Source organism: Heterocephalus glaber, unplaced genomic scaffold, assembly GCF_053883595.1.
Source record: "Heterocephalus glaber isolate CG9 unplaced genomic scaffold, H.glaber_assembly_v1.0 deba00000809, whole genome shotgun sequence".
Classification (NCBI taxonomy): Eukaryota; Metazoa; Chordata; class Mammalia; order Rodentia; family Bathyergidae; genus Heterocephalus; species Heterocephalus glaber.
Genome location: NW_028258163.1, coordinates 1,340,065 through 1,356,946, shown reverse-complemented (window position 1 = coordinate 1,356,946; position 16,882 = coordinate 1,340,065). Strand labels below are relative to the sequence as shown.

Sequence of the window (16,882 nt, the reverse complement as noted above, 5' to 3'; positions counted from 1 at the left end):
ACTTTCGAGCCAGCCACCAGAACCACTGAGCTAAATCCCCAGTCCTTTTTGGTTCTTGAAATTAAAATTTAAAAAAAATTTTTTCCCCATTCCCTTACCCTCCCTTTTTCTCCCTCTTTTTTGTTTGTTTGTTTGTTTGGTTGGTTGGTTGGTTTTTTTGTTTTTGGTTCTGGGGGGATCCACTTGTGAGGCAGGTGTTGGCACCATTGAGCTAAATCCTCCATCTCCTTATTTGAAAAGCTTTGTTTCCATTTTTTCCTTCTTTTTTGTGGTACTGGGGATCAAATTCGGGACCTTGCATTTGCAAGGCAGGCGCCGGAACCACTGAGCTAACTCCCCGGCTTTTCCTTCTTTTGTCATCCCCCCCCCCCGCTTCCTTTCCCTCATCCCTCTTCCTGGTTCCCCTAACCATATGAACATTTTCTTCCTATTTCACAATATCTATTATACATTTTGGTCCTCATTTACACTTTCAGTTTCTCACACCAGAGAAACAATGTGGTATTTACACGTGTGTTTGATTTATTTCACTTATGAGTATGGCCTCAAGGTGCATCCATTTAGCTATAAATGTCTAAAGCTAATCCTTCTTTACAGCAGAGTAGTACTCCATTGTATTTTTTAAAAACCACATCTTCTTGGGCTGAGGATTTAGCTCAGTGGTTTCGATGCCTGCTGCACAAGTGCAAGTACCCAAGTTCGATCCCTGGTACCAAAAACAACAACAAAAACAACAAAAAACCACATCTTCTTTATCCACTCCTCAGTTGATGGGCATTTGGACTGTTTCCAAGATTTAGCTATTACAAACTGTGTTGCTATAAATATAGGTGTGCATATATTGCTGTGGTATGATGTGCTTTTTTTTTTTTGGTACCAGGGATTGAACTCAGGACCTTGAGCTTGCAAGGCAGGCTCGGTGTCACTGAGCTAAATCCCTGGCCCTGATGCTTTTAATTCTTTCAGGAGGATCCCAAGAAGAGGAATACCTAGGTCAAATGGTAGCTCTAGTTTTAGTTCTTTGAGAAATCTCCACTGATATCCACAGTGGTTGCACCAGTCTACACTCCCACCAGGAGTGGAGAAGGGTTCCTTTTCCTCCACAGTCCCAGCAGCATTTGTTATTGGTTGATTTCTTAATAGCAGCCATTCTTTCTGCAGTGAGATGGAATCTCTGAGTTGTTTTAATTTGTATCTCTTGAATAACCAGTGATGTTGAACATCTTTTCATATATTTATTTGCCATTTCTAATTCTTTATCTGAGAAGTGTCTTTATTTCAGATGCTCATTTTTGCAATGGGTTTTTTAATTTGGGGGGGGTCTGATTTTTTGAGATCTTTATATATTCTAGATAAAAGTCCTTTATCTGAATAGCTGGCAAAATTCTTTCCCACTCTGTGAGCTGTCTCTTCACTCTGTTGGTGGTTTCTCTTGCTGTGCAAAAGCTTTTTCTTAAGATGAGGTCCCAGTTGTTGATTCTTTGTAGTATTTCCCAGGTGGTCTGGGTTTTGTTCATGAAGTCTTTGCCTACTCCTATGTCCTCAAGCATTGTACCCATTCTCTCTTCCAGCAGATTTAGTGTTTCTGTTTTAATATTTATTTTTTATTTTATTTTATTTTATTTTTGGTACCTGGGATCGAACTCGGGACCTTGCGCTTGCAAGGCAGGTGGCAGAACCACTGAACTACATCCCCAGCCCTGTTTTAATATTTAGATCTTTTCTCCATTTTGATTTTAAGTTAATGCATAGTGAAAGATATGTTGTCTAGTTTCAATCTTTAGTGTGTGGAAAGCCAGTTTTCCCAGAACCATTTATTAAAGAGGCTATCTATGGCCAGGGATTTAGCTCAGTGGTTTCACTGCCTGCCGCGCAAGCACAAGGACCAGAGTTTGATCCCTGGTACCAAAAAACAAACAAACAAACAAACAAAAACAATAAATAGGCTCTTTCTTCCACTGAGTGTGTTTGGTTCCTTTGTCAAAGATAAGGTGGCTGAGTATATTTGGAGTTGTTTCTGCATCTTGTAATCTGGTCCACTGATCCTCAGGTCTGTTCTTTTGCCAGTACAAGCTGTTTTTGTTTTTGTTTTTGGTACCCGGGATGGAACTTGGGACCTTGTGCTTTCGATGCAGGCGGTGGCACCACTGAGCTAAATCCCTAGGTGTACATGCTGTTTTTATTACAGTAGCTTTGTAGTATAATTTCAGGTCAGGGATTGTGATGTCCCCTGCCTTGCGTTTGTTGCCCAGAATTACCTCTGCTATTCTATGTCTCTTCTAGTTCCAAATGAATTTTAGGATTTTTTTTCTAATTTGGTGAGATATTCTGTTGGTATTTTGATTGGTACTGCATTGACTCTGTATAACAATTTTGGAAGTATGACCATTTTTACTATATTGGTTTTTCCTATCCAAGAACAAGGGATATCTTTCCATATTCTGATATTCTCTTCAATCTCCTTTCTCAGAGAACTGTAGTTTTCAACGTAGAAGTCTTTTACTTCCTTCGTTAGATTGATTCCTGCCACCTAAAATTTCATGATCACTAGTATGGATTAAAATAAATTCCTAACAATTAAAAAAAAATCTGTGATGCCAGTTGTGGGGTTGTGGTGGCACACGCCTGTAATCCCAGCACTTGTGATCCTGAGGCAGGAGGATCACCTCGTTTGAAGACCTCCTGGGCTATGTAGTGAATTCAAGGCCAGCCTGAAATACACAGTGACACTTTGTCTTCAAATTAAAAAAAAAAAAAATCTGTGATACTTTTGAACTTTGCCTGTTTAACTATACTAGGATCAGCCTCCTCCAGAACTCCTTTTCCTACACAGCTGTGTCACAGTGTGAGATTTGGGAGGAAAAGGTGAGGCAGTAAAAACCTCTGGTTAGAAGTGAGGAGGGACAAACACAAAGGATGGGGAAAAGGTCCAGTCTGTCCTAATTGATGAAAGGAAGAAAAACAAGAAGGGAATCAGTCTGATAAAGTATCCTTAGTTGTCCCAAGCAGGCTTTTTTGGGAAAATGTGCTACTCAGAGGAGTCTACTCAGTTTTCATTGCAGAAACCTAAGTGTTATCTCATACTAGACTAGACCTCAAGCTTCAGGGCAGAGACTAGATCTTGTGCCTAAAACTATTACAAACACAGTGTTAAATAATTTGTTAAGTAATAAATTGAGCCTACTCCACATATCTGTGGCCCTAGACCTAAAATGTTTGCTTCAGATTAGGGACAGCTCTTCTTCATAAAAGAACTTTGAGTGCTTGCTTTGGCAGCACATATACTAAAATAAAAGAACTTTGATTAACAATTGTTGAAAGAATGGCAGAAATAGAACCTTACAGTAGTAATTACTGCAAACAAGATCACTGATGAAAGCTAAAATTAGTGGGCAAAACTTTAAGGAGAAACGTGATACTTATATAACTTCAAAGTATCTTCAGCTGGGCACAGTGGAGAACGCCTGTTATACCAGCACTAGGGAGGCTGAGACCAGAGGATCACCAGAGTTCAAGGATAGCCTGGACTACATAGTGAGACCCAGTCTCAAACAACAAAACAAAAGTATGACCCTCCCCAAATATTTAATTATCTTGATTTTTTTTTTTTGGTACCAGGCATCGAACTCAGGACCTTGTGTGTGTGAGGCAGGCGGTGGCACCACTGAGCTAAATCCTTAGCCCATATTTATTAATTATGAAGGGAAAATAGTTAACTTCTCATGAGAGAAGCCTAGCAGACATCATCCTAAGGGATCAAGGTTAACATCACTACTAACGAGCCGCAGCACAGTACAACGCCCTGTGTGATGTGCTGAGAGGGGCTGCATCCCAGTGGTCATTCTTCTAAAACATCAGTATCATCACAGAAAACATCTGATGAACCCAAATTGAGGCACAGTCTCCAAAACACCAGACTAGAAGCCTTCCAGTGCACCAAGTGCATAAAAAACAAGGAAAGAGAAAGGCAACTGTACAACTAGAGGAGACTAAGGAGACACTGCAACTAAATACAGTTTAGTCTGGACTGGATCCTAGAACAAAACAAGGACATATGGTTTGTTGGGTAGCATTTTACAGTTTTAATTTCTTCATTTTGACCCTTATAATAGAGAAAGCTGGATGACAGGCATATGGGAACCATCTCTGCAACTATTCTATAAGTCCAAAAGTGTTTTTAAATAAATTTCTTTCCTTGTGGAACTGGGGATTGAACCTAGAGATCACTAAGCTACATCCCCAGCACTTTTTATTTTATTTTTTTGAAGCAGTCTTATTAAATTGTCCAGGCTGGTTTTAAACTTTCAATTCCCTTTCCTCTTGAGTAGCTGGACATACATCACCACATTTTTTATTTAACTGTAAATAAAAAGTTTAAAATGCCTATTTCAATTCGGGCATGATGGTACATACCTGTAGTCCCAGCACTCTGGAGGCTGAGGCAGGAGGTTCACTCCAGTTCGAGGCCAGCCTGAACTACATAGCAAGACACATCTCAGAAAAAAAAAAAAAAGAAGAGAAGAAAAGAAAAGAAAAGAGCCAGAGGGCTGGGAATTTAGCTCAATGGTTCTGGTGCCTGCCTCACAAGCACAAGTTCCTGAGTTCGATCCCCAGTACCAAAAAAAAAAAAGAAAAAGAAAAGAGCCAGCAATGGTGGCACACAACTGTAGTCCCAGCACTCAGGAGGCTCAAGTGGGAGGATTACTGCAAGTTTGAGGCCAGCGTGGGCTAGTGAGTTCAAGGCCAGCCTGGGCTACATAGCAAGACCCTGTTAAAAAAACAAAAAAAGGGCCGGGAATTTAGCTCAGTGGTTCTGCCTCCTGCCTCACAAGAGCAAGGTCTTGAATTCGGTACCAAACAAAAAAACAAAAAACAAAAACAAAAACAAAAAAAATAATTTTTCAAAGGAAAACTGGATCCCTTTTTGGACATTGAGGGCCTGGTTGATGAGAAAAGAATCCTACAGATTATTTGAATTTTGAAACTGTTAGATGGCTGATAAATACTTTTATATTAAATTTGAACACAGTGACAATATATAGATCAATTACAATAAGGAAAATTAATATAGATTTATAGTGAATCTATTTTAATATAAAAGTTAAACTTATGGTTAAAATGTCTCTTGTGACAGGCATGTAACATAGCTAGGGATTACATCCATCTTGCCTCTATCATTGGTTCAGGTTAGGCACTGACCTAACTTCCTGGGGCAGAGTGGTGCTTAGGTCATGTGTGTGTGTGTGTGTGTGTGTGTGTGTGTGTGTGTGTGTGTGGTTCAACTTATATGCCGTGTTATGGTTTAGATCTAGACTGTCCCCCAAAGCCTCATGAGTTCAGAGGGGGACTTTTGGAAGGTGACTGGATCATGAGTGAGGGCGCTGTGCTCATCAGTGGATTCATCTACTACTGATGAGTTTGTAGCAGAATGTGCTGTTAGGGGCAGGGCCTGATGGAGAAGGGGGGTTGGTGGGGGTGTGGCTTGGAAGGGGGCCTCCCCCTCTCCAGCTCCTCCTACTTCTCTCTGCTTCCTGGCTGCCAGGACAGGAGCAGCTTCCCTCAACTAAGCTCCTCTGTCATGCTGTTTCTGCTTTGGTGCCAGCTTACTATAGGTTGAAATTTCTAAAAACTATGAGCCCAAATAAACTTTTCTCCTTTAAATTGTGGGTGTTGGGTATTTTGTCCCATCAAAGAGAAGGTGACTAAGACATACAGTTAATGCCCAAATCATAAATGTACTGTTCATTGGATTTTTATAGCTCTATATACCTCGCAGAACAAGTTATAGGACACTGCAGCATTCCAGGTTTCTCAGGCCTCCTCCCAGTCAGGGGCCTCACTCCAAGAATTTCCACTCTTCTGACCCAGAGCTCAGAAGTTTTGTTCAGTAACCAAGAAATGAGTCACAGTCTCTCTTCTCCTGGATGTGAGTAAATAGGCATCTAGGCCTAGGAGCTTTGAAAAATCATCTGGCTGCCTGAGTGAAACCAGCCTAGACATAATGTGGACACACAGAAGTAGAGACAAGAGAACTGCAAAGAGACAAACCACAACTCTTACAACAGGAAATTTTATATTAAAGAGCCAATAGAGTAAGCTATTTCAGTTTTTAAATTTAATTTTTCTCAACTCACAATTTTTTTTTTTTTTTTTTTTTACTGGTATCCGGGATTGAACTCAGGACCTTGCACTTTCGAGGCAGGTGCAGTGCCACTGAGCTAAATCCCTGGCCCGAGTAAACTTTTTTAAGTCTCAATTTTCTGATCTGTAAAAAATGGGAGAACACGGCCAGGGATTTAGCTCAGTGGTTTCGCCGCCTGCTGCGCAAGCGCAAGGACCCGAGTTCGATCCCCGGTACCAAAAAAAAAAAAAAAAAGGGAGAACTATACCTCCCTATGTTGTTATTTTATGGAATATATATACATATTTCATATTCAGAGAGTATGTGAGTGTAGCCTGAATACATATGAACATATATGAAAATATCTTCATACATGTCAAGCACTCCAGGATAGAAAATTTGACCAATAAGAAAGTCTGAAGACTTCAGGCACCAATAATGAAATGGCCTCCCTTCCAGACAGTAAGTCACCAGTGACTACACATGCAACTGTCAGCTAGAGCCTCACCTGTCCATGATGTTCTAAAAGGTGTTCCTGCTGGGGTGTACCTCAGAGTACAGTGCTTGTTTAGTACCCATGAGACCCCGGGTTCAGTCCCTAGCAGCACACACACACACACACACACACACACACACACACACACACACACACACACAGTGTTTCTGTAGAGCACTTACTGCTTTTAACATTCCCCTGACCAATGGCAAAGAAATGGAATCAAGAAAGGAATCGTCTTCTGGCCTCAGAGATCAGGATAAGCTGTGTCCCACTGAAGTTCATGCTGCACATGAGAAGCAGCCTTAGCAGAGCAGACCACGGGAATGACACTTCTCAGTCGGTCACACTGCCGCCTCTGAGGACCTCCTTCTCCCCAGAGGGGCCTGTAGAGACTGCATCAGAGAGGAAAAAAAGTGAAATTAGGACTTTTATTTGGAAGTAGAGGCTGCAAGACAGATGAACTAAAATAATAAAATAAAATAAAAAGCACTTAGGTGCTATAAAGAGGGTGGAAAGCCAAGGACCTCAGGCCCCACTGGTACTAGAACAAATTTTTTGCCTGACCTTAGGCCTTTCAGTATCCCCTATGTTCGAGAGACAATTAATTAACTTACTCAACCACAGTATTTTTTTTCCAGGACCAGGGATTGAACTCAGGACCTTGTGCTTGCCAGTCAGGCACAACACCACTGAGCTAAATCCCTGGCCTTTGGCCACAGTATTTATTAGCAGTGTTTATTAGACATCGATATTTTGAATTTTCTAACTATTCCTTCATTATCTTGCTGAGCCCAAGGATCTTGAAGCCATCCATTGTGGGCTTTATCTGTCTTCAAAGTTCATCAGAACCTGTACTGTAGAGAAATGGACTGTGAAGCTAGAAAGCTGAGGATATATTTTTTTTGATACCGGGAATCGAACTCAGGATCTTCCGCTTGTGAGGCAGGCGGTGGAACCACTGAGCTAAATCCGTGGCCAGCTGAGGATATTTTGAACATATACATGTCTGGTAAAGACCTTTCTTTTCTGAGTTCTAGATTCCCACACCTTTTTTTTTTTTTTTTTGAGACGATGCTTCACTTTTTAGTTCAAGCTGGCCTGGAACTCACTCTGGAGCCCAGGCTGGCCTCAAACTTGCTGAAATCCTCCTGCCTCAGCCTCTCAAGTGCTGGGATTATTGACATGTGCCACTGTGCCCAGCATTAGTTTTTGTTTTTGAGACAGGGGACTAATTTTTATTCTAAATTAAGCCATGTCAGTCTGTGTTCTCTTTGGGCACAAACAAGTTAGTCAAATTCAAGAAGCCATTTCCCCTTCTCCTCCCTTCTCTGTACTCCCAGGAATGAATGGGAAGGTGGGACTAAGAATGACAGGAAAGAGCAAGAGTAACTTCAGGCAACATTATGGTGTGGGCAAAGCCTTTCTTTGACATCCTGCCCCAAATCTCATGTTCCAGTGTTATTTATTGCCCTCCTGTGCCCACCTTTCTTTCTCTCTCTCTCTCTCTCTCTCTCTCTCTCTCTCTCTCTCTCTCTCTCTCTCTCTCTCTCAGGGTACCTCTTCCTAATTTCTTATTTTCACACAGAGTTGATTTCAACATGGTATGAGGAAGAAAACTCAGACAACACTAATCCATATTAAACTGTTTAAAAGAGAAGAGCTTGCCCATAAACCCAGGACCTTTGTACTGAGCTACAACCAGCCCTTTTTAAATTTATTTTTTAAATCTTGGGACAGGGTCTCATAAGTCATTAAATTGCCCAGGCTGAGCTTGACCTGTGACCCTCCTGCCTTGGCCTCCCAGAGTACTGAGGTCACAGGTGTGCACCACCATATCCAGGTAAAAGTATATTCTGAGCAGTTAGTGCTCAGCTTACATCAGACTCTGTTATTTAAATCACACATTTTCTCTCTGCCTAGACTGACACTAGAAAGGGCTCACAGGAAGTGAAACCTTTGATTCAGAAACGTCTGGGGGCTGTGGCAGTGTGCACTTGAGGGCTTTCTGCTCCCTGCCCAATGTCCACAGCTCTCTAAAGGGAGCCTGAGCCCTGCTGCTCAGGTCTGAACTGTGACTTTCAGAGAGAAAGAGTGCACACAGACAGGAGAGGGCTGCCCACATCAGCAAGGGTCCACTTCATTCTAATTCCTAGCAACTGGAATTGCACACAAACTCTGAGACCTCGTAGGATCTGGGTGTCCCCTGCTGGAGAAGCAGAGTTTCTAGGTTTTCTCTAAGAGAAAAGTTAGGACACATGCCTAGAACTTGACACACCAAACCAAGAAACTACCTTGTCTGTGTGGGAGGCAGAGCTGAGAGGCTGAGGGGGCAGAACAGCGAATTCTCCCCTTCTCCTCAGTTGTGTATGCTACTCCCACATACTAACTCTTGGTTCCGTGACTGCCTGAAAGCCAGACCTGCCAACTACTGCAACTCCTTCCACTTCCCTAGATTATACTGAAGCTTTTCCAGCAACTCAAAATATTGGAAGAGTGAATTTCTGGGCCAAACAATGACTTCACCCTGATCTGTTTCCATTAGCCCAAGTAGATTCTAGCATACAAGGGTCTCCCTGTCCGACTTCTTACATGTCTACATTTGCAGAGGCTGGAAAAAAGCTGAGAAATCCTACGGCATTTGTAGAAAGGTAGAGATGGAAGATGAAATGTGGAAATGGAGAAAGGGTATATCACCAGACTACTTTTCACAATGAGCAAAGAGAGTCACAGCTACCCTTATCCAAGGGGAAGCAGAAGTATAGGGAAATATTACTTATTCTAAATCTTTTCTGTGGTGCTGGGAATTGAACCCAGGGCCTCACACGTACTAGGCAAGTGTTCTACCACTGAATTACATCCCCACCCACAAAGGGAAAAGTAAGAAAGACAAAGTAATTGCTGCCAGAAAATCAAAATGGTAGAGAAAATTGGAGTGCAGATATAGCAGGAGAGCTGCTCTTTTAAGATTGAGATTCTCAGCCAGGTGTGGTAATGCAAGCTTGCAATCCTTACCACTCAGGAAGCTGCGGCAGGAGGACTGGTGTGTGTCCAAGGTCAGCCTGGGCTACACATCAAGACCCCGTCTCAAAAAAAGAAAAAAGACTAAGATTCTCATAGAGTCTGAATTCAAGTGGAAAAAACTCACCACTCGCCAATATAATCAGAATGTCCAGATTCTGAAGAGAAAGACGTAGAGGTAGAGGAGGTGAGGAGGAAATGGGAACAATTTTCTTTTTGTCAAAGACTCTTTTGCTGTTTTTGAAGACACTGACAGTTCCTTTTGAGCAGCACTGTGTTTAGACTCTTTTTCAGAAGCTTCTGCAAAGTCCAAAGATATCCATTGTGGATTAGCTTCTCCAAAAAGGAAAGGAAAAATTTTATTGTTTCTAATACATTTCCAAGACTGACTAGTTCATTCATTATTTTAGTCCTGGCCAAATTAGTACCAAACTCTAAGTTTAAGCATTTCCAACCTCATCCCTTATGTCATTCTTAATTATTTTCTTGCTTCCATAACCAGTCCATCAAGAAGTACTATTGGCTCCGCCTTCAAAATACATCTTTTCAGGCTTGGCAGCCTGCTGTAATCCTAGCACTTGGGAGGCTGAGGCAGGAGTAAAGTAGGATAGAAGAAATAAAAAGTAGGTAGAAAAGAGACAAAGATTCTAAAATTAAGAACTGTACACAGTGCCTGCCTGGCAAGTGGGAGGTCCTGAGTTCAGTCCCCATGTAAAAAAAAAAAAAGAACTGCAGCTTCTAGACAATTCTTTTTCAAGAAACTCACTCTTCTTCATCAGAAGATCGTCACCTCAAAGACACCCCTTAAGTGTACCCCACTCTGGCTTATAACAGTCTCACTTCTCTGAGCACCTACACTCCAGTCTTCAGTGTGTCCTACAATCTCTGCCTAATAGACTCTACTCATGCCTCTTTTTGATGCATGCTGAAAATTCTTTTTTTGCAATAACAGCCAATGAATCTCCAAACTTATTTTAGAAGGGTAGGACAGGTTCCTTATTGCAGCCTTGGGAAACTCTCACACTCAGCCCCAGTAACAGGAGGATCGCCATGAGTTCAAGGCCAGCCTGGACAATATAGCAAGACCGTGTTTCAAAAAAACAAAAACAAAACAAAACAAAACAATACATCTTTTCTCTGTAGTTCACTGGTATTCTACTGGTCTCTGAGTTTTCATAATCTCTTCTGGACTAAAGCATTGCTCCTCACAGATCTAATACTTCCCTTGTTCTTTCTTTCTTTCCTTTTTTTTTTTTTTAAGACAGGGTCTTTCTAGGTAGCCCAAACTGGCCACAAATTCATTATGTAGCCCAGACTGGCCTCTTGATCCTCCTGCCTCAGTCTCCTGAGATCACGGGCTTGTGCCACCATGCCTGGCCTTCCCTCATTCTTTTATAGTCTGTCCTCAACACAGAAACCAGAGTAATTCTTTTGTTTTGTTTTGTTTTTTAAGACACTGTGGATTGAACCCATTACTTTACATTGAGCTACATCGCAAGCCCCCCCCCACCCCTTTCTTCTTCTTGTTGTTGTTGTTTTTTTTTTGGTACCAGGGATCAAACTCAGGATCTTGTGCTTTTGAGGCAGGTGGGTGCACCACTGAGCTAAGTCCCTGGCTCTTTTTTGTTGTTGTTGTTTTTTTTTGACAAGGTCTTGCTGGGCTGGAACTTGCAATCCTCCTATCTCAGATTCCAAGGGTGCTACAGTTACAAGTGAGTGCCACCAAGCCCAGTTCATAGTAATCTTTTATTTTTTATTTTATTTTTTTTCATAATAATCCTTTTAAATGTAAGTCATTTCCTGTCACCCCGTTGGCTGTGCTTCCCATTTCCCTCTGGGTAAAAGCCTAAGTCCCAGCTCTGCCAAATCAGGTCTCCACCCTGCAATCTCTCTGGCCTCATCTCGTGCCACTATTCCCCTGCTCTCTCTGCTCCAGGCACCACGGTCTCCCTGCTATTTCTCAAAGACACCAGGCATGCTTCCAATTTAGCATTACAGATAGCTAAATTAGTTAGAAATTATTATATAGTCATCAAGGGATTGGGCTTTCAAGGGAATCAGCACAAAAAAATAAAGACATCAGAACTGTGGCTGGAGACGAATCTGAAGAAGCCCAACCATCAATATGGAGATGCAGTGGCCAGGCCTGCAGGGCTCCCTAAGAAATAAACATTGACTTGAGATTATACTGTGATTAGCACCACCTGGTCTGGTGAACCCAGCCAGGCATCAAATGCCAAGGTGGGTGACCAGAACATCTGGCATCATCCCTTTCCAAAAATGCCTTTGTTCTTCCCATGAACCCTCACTACAAGACTCATTTCCCTATTGGATCAATATTAGCTAAGCAGCTAAACTTGTAATTCTATAGGTTGATTGTAGTTTGATCCGTGTTGTATTCATATTTGCCATATAAATTACCCTTGACAAAGGAGCTTGGTGGCCACCCACTCTGGACCCCGCCTGGAAATCCAGGAGCTACTCTTTTTCTCCTTATTTCCAATAAAACTCTCTTAACTTCCTCCTTTGATTTACAACTTCATTCCTCAATGTTGTGAGACCATGAACTTGCCACATCTGACATTTAACAGGTCAGGCATTAAATTTTTCCTATATCACTGGGTCTTCCTTCTGCCTCTCATATTTTCCATAGATATCCACATAGAAGTCCCCTCCCCAACTTCAACTCCTTGTTCACATTACTTTTTCAATGAGGACATCCTGATTACCCTGTTTCTTTTTCTTTTCTTTTCTTTTCTTTTTGGAGACAGGGTCTCATTATGCAGTCCAGGCTGGCCTGGAACTCACCACTATGTAGCGCAGGCTGGCCTCACCTTCTGGAGTGCTGGAATTACAGATGTTTGTCAACACACTGGCACCCTATTCCAACTATAACCTATAACCCATATGTAATAACTCATATGCAATCTCCTTTCACCTATTCTAATTTTAATTTTTCCATAATATTTATCATATATTAGGACACTATTTACCTGTTCATTGCTTATCGTCTCTACCCCTGCTAGTGTGCAAGCTCTCTTATTCACTCTAAACACTCAGGGCCTAGAACAGTATTCATTTCCTTGAAGGTATTTGTATGAGTTTCCTGCAGATGCCATAACAAATTACCACAAACTGGGAGTTTAAGAAAAAAACAGAAGTCTGAAATCATAGTGTTGGCAGGGCCATGCCACCTCTGGAGGCTGTAGGAGAAAATGTCCTTGGCTTCTTGGACTTTCTGGCTGCTGCCCAGCATTTCTCAGCTCCCCTTGGCCTCTGGCTGCCTTGCTGCAGTCTCTACCTGTCTTCACATCACCTTTGCCTATCCTCTGTGTCTGTGTCTTCTCTTTTGTCTTCATGATCCTCCTGGTCATGGAATTTAGGGCCCACCTGGATAATCGAGGATGATCACATTTCAAAGTTTTTAACTTAATCATATCTGCAAAGACCCTTTTCCCAAATAAGGACACATTCTCAAGGTTTTAGAGATTAAGGACATGGACAGATAATTTTAGGTGCTACCTCTGAACTGACTACAACAAATAGTTATTACTATTATTTGTTTTGGGGGGTTTTTTGGTACCGGGGATCGAACTTGGCATCTTGCGCTTGGAAGGCAGGTGCCGAAACCACTGAGCTAAATCCCTGGCCCTATAATAATAATAATAATAATTATTATTATTATTATTATTACTGGTACCAGGAATCAAACTCAGGGCCTCACACTTGCCAGGTAGGCACTGCACGGCAGAGATACATCCCTAGCAACAAATAGTCATTGAATAGATGGATGTGGATTCTCTCTCAAAGCCAATCTTCATCATTGTTGCTCTACCCTCTCCTCCTGTATGTGCATCACATAGACACTGCTAACCTGGCTTTGATTTCACTACAGCTTGACCTCAGTGTTTCATAGGACAGGCTTTGTCACCTGCAAAACACACACACACACACACACACACACACACACCCCCGCCAAACAAGAATAACAAAAACCAGAAACAATAAAAGAATGAAGAAAGTCATACTAAGCTAAAGTACAACAAGAAAAAAAAAAGAATTCAGATCAGCAAATGAAGTAAACTGAATGGGGAGAACAGATTATAGGGAAGGGGTGAAGAAGAATGGAGAAGCCCCTCACAGTGGATAAAGAATCAGGCAATGTATGAGAGCCAGGGAAGTCTTAAGTCTGTGGGCAAGTCTGTCACAAGGGAAAAAGTAGGGCAAAGGATTTAGCTCAGGGGTGCCGTGCCTTCCTCACAAGTGCAAGGTCCTGAGTTTGATCCCCAGTACTGGAAATAAATAAACAAGGGAAAAAGTAGGGTCAAGGCCAAGGGTGGAAAATAGAATGAGGTCAGAAAACACTTGGAAAACAAAGTTTAGTTTGAAAAGCAGGGAGCAGACCTCCTGAGGATCTGCAGCTTGAGGACATCAGCCTTGTGCTGAGATGCCAGATGTGCCGTCTCCTTGTCCAGCTCATCCCAGATGTCCCAGAAGTTATTAGCTGGATGGGGAGAAATCAAGTGACATAACCATTCCGGGATGGGAGCCTGCCTGCTACACTAGTTTCTCTCTGCCCACAATGCACTAGTCCCAGCTGTCAGACTCATTCTTCCTGGCCACTCCTCCCTCTAAGTTTCCCCAATTTCTGATCACACATCGTGCTTACTAAGATAATGGAGCCCAGGGCCGGGGATTTAGCTAGGTAGCACTGAGCCTGCCTCTCAAGCACAAGGTCCTGAGTTCGATCCCCTGTACTGGGGGGGAAAAAAAAAGAAAGAAAAGAAAAAATGATAATGGAGCCCAGCAGGACCCAGAGGATGACATGGGTGCTGCTGATGACAGAGCTGACTTCTGGCCCCTTCCAGATGTCCTGGAGCAACATGTTCTAGTGATCCATCGTGAAGAGATGAAGACACTCATGAGGGAACTTGGCAGGTCCCTGCACAGCAAGGTGTATGGAGAGATGGGAGCAGAGATCAAAGCCTCTCAAAAACTGTATATATATATATATATATATATATTTTTTTTTTTTTTTTTTTTTTTTTGATATCAAGTATTGAACTCGGGACCTTGCGCTTGCAAAGTAGACACCAGAACTACTGAGCTAAATCACTGGCCCAAATTTCTGTTTTTAAAGCAACACAAGAGCAATTATTTTATTTTATTTTATTTTTTTTTGGTACCGGGGATCGAACTCGGGTCCTTGCGCTTGCGCAGCAGGCAGTGAAACCACTGAGCTAAATCCCTGGCCCAAGAGCAATTCTTTATAGTTTGCTTGGACTTTGGCTCATTTTATCATATTGAATTTTTTTAGCATTTGTTCTTCAGTTTAAAGCTGTTTTTATTAAGTTTTCCTTTATCATGAATAACCTAGGAATGCCTCTCACATTAGTCCTGGGGCATATAGTAAGTACTCAATAAATATTGGGTCAATTTTTAAAAAATGAATGAGTCACCAAGTAGATATTTTTTCCGAGATCATTCTTTATTGCTCTATAGGTTTTATGTAGTAGAAGGTCACTCACAAATTGAGCAAACATCATTCCCATCTAGCTCATTGGTAGCTGGATGGATATGTGACACAACATATGTGGTCCTAAATAATGAATGTACACCAATAATATAAAAATTGTAAAATTAATACAACTAATTTCATTCAGGATTGGAGATGTGGTTCAGTGGTAGAACACTTTCCTTGTATGTATAAGTCCTAGGGTTCAATCCTCAGCCCTTGAAGATAAAGAAATAAACTTATATATCATCCTGAGGTCTTTTTTCTCCAAAAGGAAGGTATCTAAATTATTTTTATTTTAATACCTTCTCCAAATATTTATATTTTAATACCTTCTCCAAAAGGAAGGTATCTAAATTATTTTTTCCTTCTTAGTTCCCTACATATAATTTATTGAAAACATCAGAACTTGAAAAGAATGAAAGCTAGGACTTTCTTAGCTCAATACTTTTACAAAACTGCCCATTAGGAGTCGAAGAAAGATTAAGAGTTGCTGACAAAACTGGATTACAATTCATGAACAGGATTATCTCCTGTAAATTCAAGTTGACTTTCTTAGAAACAAGTGTTTTTGGCCAAGCATGGTGGTACATGCCTGTAATCCCAGCACTTGGGAAGCCAGTGCAGGAGGATCACCATGAGTTTGAGGCCAGCCTGAGCTACATAATGAGTTTATGGCCAGCCTGAAGACCCTGTCTCAAAGAAAAAAGAAAAAAGAGGAGGAGGAGGAGGGGAAGGCGAGGATGAGGGGAGGGAAGGAGGAGGAGGAGGAGAGGAAGAGGAAGAGGAAGAAAATGAAGAGGAGGAGGAGGAGGAAGCAGCAGCAGTGAGAGTTTTCTAGACAGAGATCTTAGGGATTTTACTGCTGAACGAGCACAGGGCCTGTGTGTGTAACAGCTACACCTAAAGATTGGGTTAGACTAGGGACCACATCTGACAGTCATGACAACAATTACTGTTTACTCACACTGTATTCTGTACTGTGCTGGTGCCCAAATGCATGACCTCATTATCCTCACACTCTTCTGAGGTAGCACCACTATTATTCCCATTTTCAAGAGGTGATTAAGTCATGGGAACCAGGGCTTCTCCACTGGAGTATACTGTATTTAAAGATGGTTTATGCTGTGTTTAAATTTTTTTTCTAGTACTGGGATCGAACTCAGGACCTTGCGCTTGGCTTGTTGTGTTTAAATTTGCAAAACCCAGAATCAACCCAGAACTAGCTACCCTTCCCTTAAGATCAGAGGCAATGATACTCGCTATCACTTTGCTTTCTCTTTCCCTCTCCCTACTGTGCTCTGCTCAAGTTTCCTAGATGATACTTTTTCTATTACTGTACTTTAGGTGAGGTGCCAGGTACCTAACCCGACTTCCCTCCCTCAACCAGGCTTTCCCCAGCCCTACCTACAAGAAAACCTTGTACACCAGGCCCTGGCGAGTTGAATGGTTGCAATCCTTAAAGAAGAAGACGACACCAGCCATGGCAAAAATGTAGAAGAGGAGGAGCAGCAGCATGGACAGGACCGCAAGTCGGAGGAGGGCTGATGAGGCTGATCCCCAGTGACTGCCCAGTCCAGCCAACCTGGCCTTCCCCACCCAGCCCTTCCTTCCACTGTGGCCCAGGCATCTGGACAGCACAGCAGCTCATCCCCACGCCTTCTCATCCAGTAACATTCCTCAGCCCTGCACAGCCTCCTCTGACCCGCCCAGGCTTGTTGCATGTTAC

General features: G+C 42.1%; 1 long non-coding RNA gene across 1 annotated transcript in view; it reads right to left on the bottom strand.

Annotated features, from left to right (window-relative positions):
* LOC147828998 (uncharacterized) overlaps window positions 1-16,882 on the bottom strand; it is a 56,350-nt gene that overhangs the window by 26,751 nt on the left and 12,717 nt on the right. Inside the window, exon 2 of the long non-coding RNA XR_015449740.1 lies at window positions 6,800-7,012. This is a non-coding gene — a long non-coding RNA (uncharacterized LOC147828998). The remainder of the gene's footprint in view (window positions 1-6,799; window positions 7,013-16,882) is intronic.